The 13,878-nt window shown below is 41.3% G+C and overlaps 1 pseudogene; it reads left to right on the forward strand.

Moving 5' to 3' along the window:
• The first annotated feature begins 7,735 nt into the window (after positions 1-7,735).
• On the forward strand, positions 7,736-8,668 carry LOC107519039 (annotated as a pseudogene).
• Positions 8,669-13,878: the final 5,210 nt, after the last annotated feature.

Here is a 13,878-nt window from a genome sequence, read left to right on the forward strand (position 1 = left end):
GCTATATATCTCCATGGTGTGGCCATGATGCTGACCCTCTAGGACCCTCCTCATTGTCCTCACATAGCAGCTCATGACTTTGTTGTGACTGTGTTGGGAGAGGAGGAATCAGCTAACCACCCATGTGCATATGATGTGGCTACAGGGGTACAAGGAACTTCAGGGGCCACACAGCCCAGGTGCCTCTTTCTACAATTAAAAATCCTGCAGTCAGAGCTAAGTGGTTTGTTTGCCCCGAGACTGATCTTTCCTCACCCTGCTAAGTGCCTGTCCCTGCAAATTTGTGGGAACATTGTCTGACCAAACGGGACCCACCTCTCACTTGTCCAGGAAACAGATGACATTCTCTTCCAAGTAAAACTCAGCATCTGTTGGCATAAGGATTCTCTTTTTGGGTCCTTATTTTAGCACAAGAATATTAAGCATGTGACATGTTTCCTCATGATTATTGGATCCAGAAGTTACTCTCAATGATGGTTTCCAAATACCTGATAATATATCTTTAAGTATTTATTAAATGTCTTATATAAGTTAATTCATTTGATTCTCTCAACTGTCCTATGAGGTAGGGTTTATTATTCACCACATTTTTCAGATGGGGAAACTGAGGAACATAGAGGCATAGGGAGGTCATAAAGCTAGTATGTAGCAAGCTGGGATTTTAATCCAGGCAGTTCTGCTTAGAATCCATGGTTGTTTGTTTTCTAAATTATAATACTCATTAGGATCAAGCCAATTGTCAAAGTAACTATTAGAGATGGTGAATAATTTCTAAGTGTGAAAATAACAAATCTGTGTTGACCCAGAATGCTAGGGCTCTCACTGGAAGTGATCAACAGCAACTTTTATTTTGGGTCAGTGTTTTAAATATGGCCCCTTTCATTCCATAATCTCTCTCTCTCTCTCCCTCTCTCATTGGGATATTTGGCATAGCAGAACTACCTTTGGTTTTTAAATCTTGTATTTTCTTCATCAATGCAGGAGTGAAGTAACTTTAAGAGATTCCTCCATTTCTTTATATTCCTTTTTAAACTTAATTTAAAAAATCATTATGTGAAAACATTAATAGAAATGAAAGTAAAATTGTATATTTTTAATATAATCTCCAAAATAACCAAAAAGAAAAGCAAGATAAATCTGAAAGAATTTACTATACCATGATTCTGTTGGCTCTCTAATTCCAGTGATTTGGATTCTCCTTAAATTTTGTGGTCTTTTTAATACTATTAATAATTTCTAACATTTAACTCTTAAGGTTTACCAGTTTAATGGTATTTATTCACATCAGCCCTTTAGCTCCCAATATGTACAATTTCAATATCATTATTTTTCATATAGCCCTTTGGGCATCTGTTTTCACTATTTTACATATGAAAACAATGAAGTTTAGAATAATAAGTGACTCAAGTTCATAGAGTTCACCTTGCATAATCGAGATTGGAATAATGGTCTGACCAACGCTGTTAACCATGCTGCTTTCATCTTTAAAGATCTTGCTTTTTTTCAGTTCCTGCTAATCTTTATGCTATGAAGAACATAGAAATGGATTCATGAAGCTTTCCTTTTTATTCGGTGCACTGAAGATCTTACTTTAATGTGTACCCAGAGTGGGCACTTAAATCTTCATTTCAGATATCTGTCTCTGCTGTATCTGCTCCAGGCTTTTTCTCAGATGAGAATCAAAAAACAAAAACAGACTGGTTCCTTGAACTTGGAAACTCAAAATGCAATACCATGCCAATAATTTTTTAAAAAGTTGTTTCCATTTTATGCTATATTTTTCTATTTTCCCTGTCCTCACAAATGAGCTGATCAACAATTAGTGTGTGTAGATAGCCACCATTATAGAGGTGTCTCTTTATGACCTTCCTACAAAACTGTAAAAAAAATACATTTTACATCCAGAATTACATACTGTTTGTCTGTAGTTTGCATCAGATGAAATCAGTTGTTTCACTAAGAATTCTATGTGCCTCTGTTCCTGCCAATTAGAAATATTTTTTTTCTAGGCTACTGGTTTATTTTAGAAATACCTTACCAAAAAAACATTACATGTAAAACTGTAATTCTGGATTGTTTTAATTATGAACTTTCATTAGTCAATTCTAATCATTTGGGAAAAGAAAGCTACTGACTTGCATATTTGATAGCTGAAGCATCCATGTGCCTGTTATCCTCCAACCCTGGCCTGGGGGCAGTATGTTACACCTGTGCATGCCCAGCATTCCATCTCAGGCTCAGACAGGCTTCCCTGGCCACAGGACCTGTATTCAGCCTGCCTGTCCCTACTCTCAAGCTCTTAGTCACATTTCACTTCCCAATGTCTCCTGACTCATTCAAAACTATCCTTGAAAAGAGATTCAGTCTTTCCAGCTTCCTGTGTCTTTATTAGCTCTAAAAACATACATATGGGACTTTTTCTGATGTCACTATCTAATTTTCTGTCATTACTTTTGTTCTTTACTCTCCATGAGGACAGAATGTGTTTATCTGAGAAGAGCCTTAAACATTTACACAATGTTCATGTCTTTGAAAGTTTCAGGGAGTTAGAGCTCTCTGAGCCCTCCTATTCAGCTTCATCCAGGGGATCCTATTAACACAGAATTTGGTGTGTCCACAAAGTGCCATATTCTATTCTGTCTTTAAATTTATATTGTCTATAACAGTGGATAGTTCTCCATTTTATATATCTGTGAATCGGAATTTAAATTTATATACTTTTACTGTACTCAGCTGACATGGATTTAAAAATAAATTTGTTAAGAAGTCAAAAGTATATCATCTCAAATAACATTAATAATACTTGAGTGACTTTGTAAGATATTTCACAAACCTTCATTTTCTGCTATTTCCTGGGAGCTCCAATGAAGGGTCCACTCACAGCAGGAAGTCAGTCTAAGATAGTCACCTTCTTTTAAGGGAAACACCAAATGCATGTAGGCATAGATACATAAGTTCACCGGAAAGATAGAAAATGCCTCTCGGATTTGCAACTTCATGGCATGCTGATTACATATGTCTACTACTAAGCACGTTGGTCAGCAACAGAAATGTAGATATAGGGAATTCACAGAGACCAACTTTGGGACATATCACTTGACCAGTATCTAGGGAAAGAGGAGGCCTTTATGAACTTGGGATATACAATTTCTGTTAGTAAGCAGGCTAATTCTGAGAGTGTTTTCCTAAGAAACTGACAGAAAGACTCCTGACTAGATGACAGCTAAATTTCCTGTCACTTCTGTTTCTGCATTTACAGATACTAGTTCAATTTTTTTTTCGTTCTTTTGGTTTTTAACTTGAAATCCTCCGAAGCTATATTAACTGATAAGAAAAGTAAAAAGGCATTGAAGTGTGCCCCTCTGAACAACAGAGGTCACTTTTTTTAATTGTGCAACATCAGAATTTTGCTTTCCTTGTACTCTCATTTACATTTGGATGGATGTGGCATTAATTTCCAACCTGATTTAGGATCTGTCTACTTTTAGTCAATAGAAGACCTTGATCTTTTTCTCTATCAGGACAATTCAGAAAAAAAATCTATAAAGAAAAATAAGATTGAGTTTTCAATTTTCTCTTTTCTGTCAAAGGTTAACTATTTTTCATAATGGTAGCTTAATGATCTCATTTGATTCTCTAAGAAAATCTACTCAGATTTGACATTCCTGTTACAACATGGTGAGGATTACTCCCAAAATGAGCAGGAATACAGTGCAGCTTTAGTTCTGTATTATATCATGGAGTTTTCCAAAATTGAAATGTCTTGTTTTTTCCCTGATAATATCTCCCCATTTTGGCTGTCTCCTTGTGTCTGTTTCTATGTATAAGATAGGGCTCCTGAGTCTCCCAGTCTTCATAGAGTGACTTTATGTAGTAGGTGTGCTGTGGGGTCGCTTGGCACAGACCTGAGAGGAGTCTAGCTGTGGGCCAGGTTCAGCTGCAGCCTGTGCACCTATGGGGCCACCTGGTTATAGAAACTAAGCAATCCACATATGGCTGTCACCTGTGCTGGGCTTATAAGTGCCTCGAAGGGTCAAGGCCAAAACAGAGGCCAGCTGCCACTAGTGCAGGGTTTGGGGCTGCTCAGCAAGAGGTAATGGTACACTGAGGCCAGATACTGTTTCTTTGGGTTTTGTGAGCCTTTGAGGGATTTTATGAAAGTTCACAGCAGGAACCAAGAGAGCCTGTTTGTATGGAATAAACCACTGGAAGCGGCTTTGGTGGGCCCACAAGTTAGGAGAGGCAGAGCAACTTGTGTTATCCAGATTAGTAGTGGCTGCATCTGCAGGATGGGAAGAGGGGATGGCTCCACAAAGGAACAATAGTTTCTGCCTACACCTCTGCCCAGGAGCAAACTGCACCTCCAGCCCTCACCCTGAAGCCTGACAGCTCAACACCTCCCTGTGTGTCCCTGGCACCCCTCAAGCAGTTGCCCCCGTGCTGGAGCCCAGAGCGAGCAAGTCTGTCAGTGGGTACGACTGGGCGTGGGTGCTTTAAGAGGAAGGTTTCTGCTTCCCACAGCCCTCCATGTCCCCTGCAGAAGCCTCCACTGGTTTTCACAGCCAGAGGTTGTGGGGACTCCTCTTCCCAGCACTGGAGCTCTGGGCCAGGGAGTCTGGTGTGAGGCCGGGGACCCCTCGCCCCTCAGGTAGGGAAGGGGGCTCCACAGCCAAGATTGCCCTCCTCAGTCTCAGTTGCTGCTCGTGGCTGTGGAACCGGGCATTGTGCATCTCCACCCCACCTACCGTTTTGAGGTGACCTGTTATTTGAGGGGATCTGTTGTGGGGCTTCTGTTTAGCCAGACCTATGGTGACTCTGCCTACTGGTTGCTCTGTAGTTTTGTGGCAATTTTGGCGTGGTCGCTAGAGGAGGCATGTACAGCCTTTATCTTCTACGCCATCTTGAATCTTCCCCAGTATTGTCCTTTTTAATGGCTGCATGGCATTCTGTTTTATAAAAGTAACCAAATATTTTAATCCATCAAACTTTTACATCAATTCCAAAATTTTGAGAATAAAGCCAGGTTAGAACAAATATTTACAATCTCTTGGTCACTATGTTTCAGGTCCATTGGATTTCTTTCTGTTCCCCAAACTCACCAACTCTTTCCTGCCTGAGTATTTTGCCTTTACCGTTCCCTGTGTAGAGTACTGTCCACTCTGGCTGTAGGCAGGGTGGATAACCTTTCGTCGTGTAGATTCTACCTAGGTGTCTTCGTTTTGGAGAAACCTTTCCTGATAGTCCCATCTAAAGAAGCCCCCTTCAAACCAAATCACTTTGTGTCATTATGTTTATTTCTTTCATGGTACTGTTTACTATCAACAAATCTTTTATTTATTTGTGTACTCCTGGCATTTTAGGGGTGGTAATTACCCATGACCTTTCCTTGCTCCAAGTCTGAAAAAAAAAAAAAACAGAAATAGACACAGGAATCAAGTAGAAATTAAGAATGTTTTATTGGTATGTTTGGAAAACATGGTTTATATCTTCAACAAAATTTCTCCCGAAATTGAAATCATAGCCATTAGCCCACCCCTATCACCAGACAGAACAGACACACTCCTGTGGGCTTTAACCTAAAGGAGTGGAAATATGCATGACCAAAACACAGAGCAGAAAAGGGCATCCATAATTCCTTTTTCTTGTTTCACAAATCATATAAATTAGAGGACAAAGAAAGGCGGTTATACCCCAAAGTGTTGGGATCAGGGGTAGAGAGGCTTCTCCCCTAAATGAAAATGTGAGGCATAGACAAAAAATACACCACCCTATTTCTTCATTATTTGTCTCCCCTTCAGAATATGTCTACCTTACCCACTACTGTCCTTCTAGAACTTAAAGCAGAGGCTGGAACAGATGATTTACTCAAAGAACACATGTTAAGAAATTGTTGAAATATAAATTTAAATTTTATAAAATTATTCACTTATCAAGTTCACAAAATATATAACTGATAATATTTAGTATTTATGTGAGAAAGAGTCATGATTCTCACATACTGTCAGACAAAATTGGTACAAATTTTCTGCAGGGAAGCTGGAAATAGGCATCAAAACTTTGAAATGTCTATATCTTTAGTACCTGCAATTTTACTTTTAGAGTATATCCTAAAGAAATAATCATTAGTATGGACAAAATTTCAATTTGAAAAGTATTAATCTCAATGTTACTAAACAGAAGAGAAATAAGAATAAAAAATTTCTAACAGTAAGAAATTAAATTGTGATATAATGGAATATTGAGCTAATTGTAAGTAATATCTGTAAAATATTTTAATACATAAAAATATTCATATGTTATGTGAAAATGGTAATTAAAAATGGTCTGTATAATACAATCCCAATTTTAAAATAGAAATTTGAGGGTCCAATTTTTTTCTAAAAGAAAACTTTAAAATTATTATTTTTTAAAAATAGTCTGTTGGATTTTAAATTTTAGCCTAATTTTAAAAATACTCAGGCTGTTTCTGAAAAAAAAAAGTAAAAACAATGTAAAGGGACAGCACAAGGTCATATGGTTTCTAGATGTGATTGTGCCATCCAGCCTTTTCATGACCTTCTTCCTCTTCTCCTCGATAGACCCAGGCACCTCCCAGGAGTTGCTCTCTAGAAAGAACTAAGCAGCTGATGCTCCAGATGAACCCACCCCTTGTCACTTGCTCAGAATCCATCAGAACAGCAGTAGGCAGGCAGCATGGTAACATGCGATGAGGCAGGTCTACAGGAGATTTGATGGCAATTGGAGTTGCCAAAGCTGGGAGGATATCATGACAATGAAAGATCGCCAGAAAATAAGATTAGCCCTGAGATTGATCTCTATATTAAGTGATGAAAAGGAAAAGAGAAAACACCCAAACAAAATACAGTTATAATATAGCTGTCCTCTTCAAATGTGTCCACTGTTAATGTAAATCTATTTCCCCTTTTGAGTTTCATACTTGAAAAAGCTGCATGTCATCATGTTCAACTGAATTTAAAATAAGCTATGTACATGTGTTCATTGCATGTATCCAAAGCACTCTATCTCTTATGAATGAAACTCTCAAAACAAAACTATAAACACTGGATATAGAAAAGATGTACCAGAAGATGCTTCTAGGAAATATTAGTCAGCTGTCAAAAAGGAAGGCCTTACAAAATTTTAAACATACTACAAAATTGAGATGTTGTTTAGAAGGGATTTCAAATCTGAAATAAGTGGGTAAAAAGCATGTGAGAAGGTGGGTGGGTAAATAAGCAACAGATAAAGAACAGGAGAACCTAATCACATCATATCTTGGACCAAGAAGGCAAACAAGCCTAAGAAATAAAACTACCTCTTACTGCAGACATTTTGTCAGGGTCATCTCTTCTCTAACTATATTAATGATCAAGACTCACGGCCTCATCTCAAAGGGAAGCAAGACTACCTGAATTCTCCAGAACAGCATATCTTTACATATGTGGGCATCCTGATAGGTAGACTATATAATAAAGTATCATATTATGGGATCTTATATTTTATTATCCCTATACACACATATATATCTATTATTCCATTGATACAATTTTTTTCTAATTAATATGAGTTGGATTTTTACAATGTACCTAAAAATAAATTATAGAGAATCCATTCCAAGTAATACATTTCTAAGTGTACACACTATAATAACCAGTAAATATTGTGTGCCTTGATTGCCTTACAGCTTTGATATTGCTGTCCTGGCTGTGGAACTGTCCTTCTCTGCCACATGAGCATGGGAGGCAACTAGACGTGGATCACAGAAGTCACTCTGCTGGGGTTCCAGGTGGATCCAGCACTGGAGTTTTTCCTCTTTGGACTCTTCTCTCTCTTCTATGGCCTCACCCTTCTGGGGAATGGAGTCATCCTGGAGATCATATACTCAGATTCCAGACTGCACACCCCAATGTATTTCTTCTTCTCACACCTGGCTATTGATGACATGTCCTATGCTTCCGGCAATGTCCTCAAGATGCTGGAAAATCTCATGAGTCAGAATAGAGCCATCTCTTTTATCCCTTGCCTTATGCAGACTTATTTGTACTTGGCCTTTGCTCATGCAGAGTGCTTGATTTTGGTGGTGATGTCATATGATCGGTTTGTGGCAATCTGTCACCCCCTGCATTACTCTGTCATCATGAGCTGGAGAGTGTGCACAGTCCTGGGTGTCACTTTCTGTATGTTTAGCTTCCTCTTGGCTCTGGTCCATGTGATTCTCATCCTGAGGCTGCCCTTCTGTGGACCCCATGAAATCAACCACTTTTTCTGTGAAATTTTGTCTGTCCTCAAACTGGCCTGTGCTGACACATGGCTCAACGAAGTTGTCTTCTTTGTGGCCTGTGTGTTTATCCTCGTGGGGCCCCTCAGCCTGGTGCTAGTGTCCTACATGCACATCCTCGTTGCCATCCTGCGGATCCAGTCTGGGGACGGCCACAGAAAGGCCTTCTCCACCTGCTCCTCCCACCTCTGCGTGATCGGGCTCTTTATTGGCAGTGCTATCATCACGTACATGGCCCCCAAGTCCCACCATCCTGAGGAGCAGTAGAAGATCCTTTCCCTGTTTTACAGCCTTTTCAACCCTATGCTGAACCCTCTGATCTACAGCCTGAGGAACTCAGAGGTCAAGGGCGCCCTGAAGAGAGCACTGTGCAAGGACAGGACAACATGAAGGATACCAAAGAGCCACTTGGGGCTGTGCTCTCTGTGCAACATGGTAGGTAGCATTTTCTGCCTTGTGCTCTCATAAATGCTACATTAAAATAAACTTTTATAGGCCTAAACTGATAACCTAAAACCATATAGACTCTAAAATAGATGAATCTCTCCATAATCTTCTGTAGGCAGAGATTCTTAGAGGTGATCCAAAAATTTGAAAAATTGATAAATATTGGATCTTTTCAAAATTAATTATTCTGCTCACCAAAGACACTATTAAGAAACAAGTATTTGCAAGTAAAGGACTATGTACACTTTGTATTTTTTACATATGATGGTCAGTCAGTTGCAGCCACAAGAGGAGGCAAAGGAGACATTTAGGAAAAAACAGTTTATTATACTCACATGTCCTAGAGGCATCAGGCATGTCACACCATGCAGGGCCACATGGGTGGTCACCAAGGTGGTCAGAAGGCAGAAGACCGGAATGAAGGGAATAATTAGATCACCAAAGGAAACACCCAGTAAAGGAGGTGTGTAAGGACAAGGGGGAGTTCTATAAGAGATAAATCCCTACTATGTAAAGAAAGGAAACCATGTAGACTGATGGTACAGGACATCCCACAGCCGAGAATTATTCTGATACTCAGAGTCCAATTACTTACTTTTAATGATCCCATGTTAAATCTGGCCTTTCATCTCCCTTAAATGTAAAGTGCTTTATAATAGCATGTGATATTGTTTCCTTTTTCTTTTCTTGGTTCTCCTCAGTCAGTTTGAAAATTGACATGCTCATTTCTTGACCTTCATACAACCAACTACATATGGATTTCCGTTCATGTCTGCTAGTTGCCTGGTATGAAAATATTCCCCTGAGAAATCACTCTGAGATTTCATTAAAAATAAACATTTTACTATGCCTTCACAAGAGCATTTGGACGTTTCTGACTTCCGTATGTATTAACAAAAACAGCTTTTAAAAGAGATATAATGAAGTAATTTGAAAAGGAATGAACAGTTTGCAGTTGTAAATGATGGACCCCTGGTCTCTAAAAGGAAAATGAAATGAAAATAAGTAGATTTTGTCATTTTTACTTATCAAACCCTGACAAACTAGGCAATGTTGATACAGGACAGAGTGAATCACCTTGAGTGGGGACTAAAGCCTTTGGCCCATCGAGAGAGGGAGGGTCTTTGGCTCCATATAAGAAAGAGTATATTATCATGAGTGTTCTTTTTCAGATGCCTAATGATGTGGGCAATTGGTGAGAGAAAATCCTCAAGTGACCCTAAAAAGTCCTTTAAGTGTATCAGTGTCCAGAAGAGAGTGTGTGTGTGTCGTATATTTTTCCTAAGAGAGGCCTACAAGCATTGGTCAGGGCCTGGTCTGAAGAAAGTGTGAAAAAGGCAGAAGAATCATCTCAGGCCTATTTAGGGTTTGCTAAGGGGCAGATGTTGCCTTGAGTCATTGCAGGAAACACATGAAGTGGTGTACAATGTTCTGATGGTGACTTCATGGACCTGAAAACAATTAAAATAGGTCTCCGTACATGCTTCCTTCAAGCACGTCCATTTCAAGCAGAACAAGAATTTCATCCGGCAATTCTGCCCAAAAGGATCTCTGTCCACACCACAGCCAGGGATCATGCATTTGGAGCTTCATGCGCTGCACGTTGACAGCCACCGGTGGTGTATATCCTGCTCCTGATTGGAGGCCTTCCCACCGTACGGTAAGAACCTCCAAGGGAACTAGAAACTCCTCTGGCCAAAAGCTGGGATCCTGGCATGACCTTTAGGGCCAAAAAGGCCCAGTCCTCCTGAGGCTATGGCATGGTCTCGGGCCCTGATGCCTGGGAGGGAGGCCTGGTTGTGCCTTGTCTCTCATGCTTATCTACATAGTAAATATAGAACATCTCGTTTGCTCCGAGGGGCCCTCAAACTTCAACCAAGCCTTTCCCTCATAATGCCTTGGTGAATTTCAGGTGACTGTGAAAACACAGTTGTCTGAAATGCATGGAAATTTTAGTGGCTAGCCTTGAACTAAAAGCATTCCCCATGATTCAGAGGGGTGCAGGAAGACACTGGATCACCCATCATCATAAAATCCATCTCCTGGGCTGTACAGTTCCCCCACACCCACGATCTAATCTGATTGTACACTGGCTTTTGCTCCCAGACTTCTTCCGATGCTTAGCCTCACAGAGTCAGAGCATCCTAGAATGTTCTTTATTGAATCCGGGATAGCTTCGAGAGGAATCAGAACACAGTTGCGAATAGAACCAAAAAGCCCAATTGGGCAGGAATATTCAAATCTTGGGTACTATCTGAGTCCCGTGAGCCATATTCACCTGTCGCCAAGGGGCCATTTGCCTCCTCAGTACCCATTGTCCATGACGAGGATGTTCTTTTCTCTGCAACGCTCCAAATATGTGGTCTTATGTTGATAGAAAGAGCATTGAGACAGTATCACAACGGTCTTTTCATGCCCCCTTTATAGGTCACTTGCTCCTGAAAATATCACTCTTTAGCACATCGGGGATTTGAGAAGCTGCCTTCTCACCGAGAAACAGAGCCCTCCCATTTGAGTTCCTCTTCGAAATCAGCATACTCACCTGTGGCCCATGCTCCCATGACACGATCATACGCTGGCGTGCCACTCATTGACACCTTCCTCTCAGCTTGTGCCAATGTCTTTTGCTGCCATCTCTGTGATTCAGTGATAAGCCATCCCCTCAAGTCCACACAGCAGAGCAGTTTGTTCCTGGTTCTGCCGTCACCAGAAAGCCCACTGGACATTGCCACCCAAACCCAGCTGCGGGCTGTCATTTGTAGCAATCGAAATGTAGATAAATGACATCACTTGAGAAACACCAGAAAATGTCAGATATGCTAACTTATTAGGCATCGGCCATGTATTTTGTGCTGTGCTCAGCACCAATTTCCTGTTTGTTGACCGTAACTATGGCTCTGAACTTCTTTGCATGTGCCGTTGTCCTCCCTTCACCCTGACACTCTGGTCTTCCCTGGAAAGTTGTCTGAGCCTGGGGATATGCTTTTGCTCGTTCTGCTTCTTGAGGTCTTTCCAATTGTTCCAGGTTCTCATGGAAGTAACGGGAAAAGGCCCTGACACTTTCAGCAACAGCTTTTTCTACGCATCGGGGACTGGGGACCGGTCGAAAGGGCCAGGGGCCGAGAATTTTCATGTGAAGTACTTATCACGGGAGTGGCAGTGGCTCGAGAACCAGGAAAATGCAGGCCCACAATTCCCAGGACTCTTCGGGGACAATCGGTTTTCGGACCAAGGCCTGGCAGCTCCACAAGGCAAATGGCCCAGAGAGTCGTCCTGTGGCATTCAGGCAGAGAAACTGCACATGTAGACCTGAATTGAGTGGACCTAGGTTTCCATGCAATGCAGCTGTGGCCTGCCACCCAGTCGGCCGGCGGCTAACTCCGGCTCTCTGTCAGGACACGATGCAAATATCCTGATTATCCAAACTCATGAAGTCTCCAGGAACACTGGGACCACTAAAGAGTGCACACCCTGTTCCTCTGCACTGGCCAAGACTACGGCAAGGGAAGACCATTTCTTCAGTGGAGGGTGGCTCAATACACGACATTACCATCATCATCTATTTTAATTTCCTCATGCATTCTGATTAAGCATAGTAGTATCCCAGTGAGATGTTTTGTCTGCATGTCAGAGCCTCTGAAGTCGCATCCTTGAATGTTGCTTTCAGTGTCCATAGGACTTCAGAAATTATGACTCATGATATATGAAATGCTTCCCCGAGGACACAGATTGCCGGCACAGCCTCACAGGGACAAAAGCACATCCCTTTCGCCCTCGACCCTACCAGGAAAATCAAGTGCTTCTCTTTAGTTTTGGACTGGATCATGGTGCAATATAACTGGTAAAGATTCACTACTACAAGCCGCAGGAAGTCTGCCATACCAATTGTTTCTCTTCAAGTTCTCCAGACATCCTTTGTTCAATCTCTCTTACGTGTTGTTCCTTGCTGTGTGTGGTACCGAATTCCGTGGGTAAATACCACATCAACAGCCCTGTCAGCATAGATTATGTTTTCCATGCGGTCAAAAACAAACGTGTTAACATAGCTCCAGTCAATGTGTTCCAGGTAAAGAGTGTCACACTTTCTCCTAGGTTGTTTGCGTGCTCCCTTAGACTGCACAAGACTCACCGTGAGTCCTGAGTCTCTAATGGCCATTCTGGATTACTAAACCTAGGTATACAAAAACAAGATTCCACGAAATGTGACACAAAGGTTCACCCATTTTTATAGTGTTTTCTGTGCTCCTCATGAGATAATATGAAACATTGGATAAAAACACCATCCCAACTTGATTTCTCAGATGTTCGAATCGCCTAATGTGGAGACGTTCTTCCTCCCCATGGAAGGAGATTGTCCCGTTTCACACGAATGCCCACCTAGAAACCCTCATATTCACTAATCCCTTTCCTGCTGGTTGAGTGTTAGTAGGGTTGTAGGACGCTTACATAGGGTCGATGTTGAATCTCCTCCTACAGCAATACTACAGGTAAAGCTGATGATAACATTTCTCTTAGTACATACGATACACTGGCGCACCTCAACGAAACAGAAGCCTGCCACACAGAAACGGATCAATGCAAAGCGATTGTTTCAGGCCTCGTTGGTGTATGCCTTCTAGGCTAATGAAGAAATGATTTGAGATCCCAGCATTGATACTCTAACAGTGTGCCAGCGCCACTTGTGAGACGTCTTTGCGTGACCGTTTCACCTATTCTCTACATTGCACGACACATTGATTCTCCGCACATGGGATGGAATGGCGTGATAGAGAAAATGCGTCACAATCACTCTCTCGCCATAAAGATTTCTCATCACTTTCATCCAGGACACTACAAGAAAGATCCTGTGGTTGTCCTTATCTTGGCCAGGCAACAATGTACAGTGGCATTCTTGGTAAAGGTTCACTACTCTAAACTACAGGAAAGTTGCCAATGCATTGGTGTGTGTTCATATCATCTAAGCGGAATTTTTGTTTGAGCGTATGGATTGCCTAGGGTATTGCTGCCCAGTAGATGACACAGAAATCTGGGTGTTAGCACAAAGCGACGCCCGTGAAAGACTGACATTGTAATTCACAACGCCTCCATTTGTTCACTAACTCCATGTAATTCCCCGTTGATTACTACGTGATTTTCGGGTGACTTCCACCTTA

Source organism: Rousettus aegyptiacus, unplaced genomic scaffold (genome assembly GCF_014176215.1).
Source record: "Rousettus aegyptiacus isolate mRouAeg1 unplaced genomic scaffold, mRouAeg1.p scaffold_m13_p_5, whole genome shotgun sequence".
Classification (NCBI taxonomy): Eukaryota; Metazoa; Chordata; class Mammalia; order Chiroptera; family Pteropodidae; genus Rousettus; species Rousettus aegyptiacus.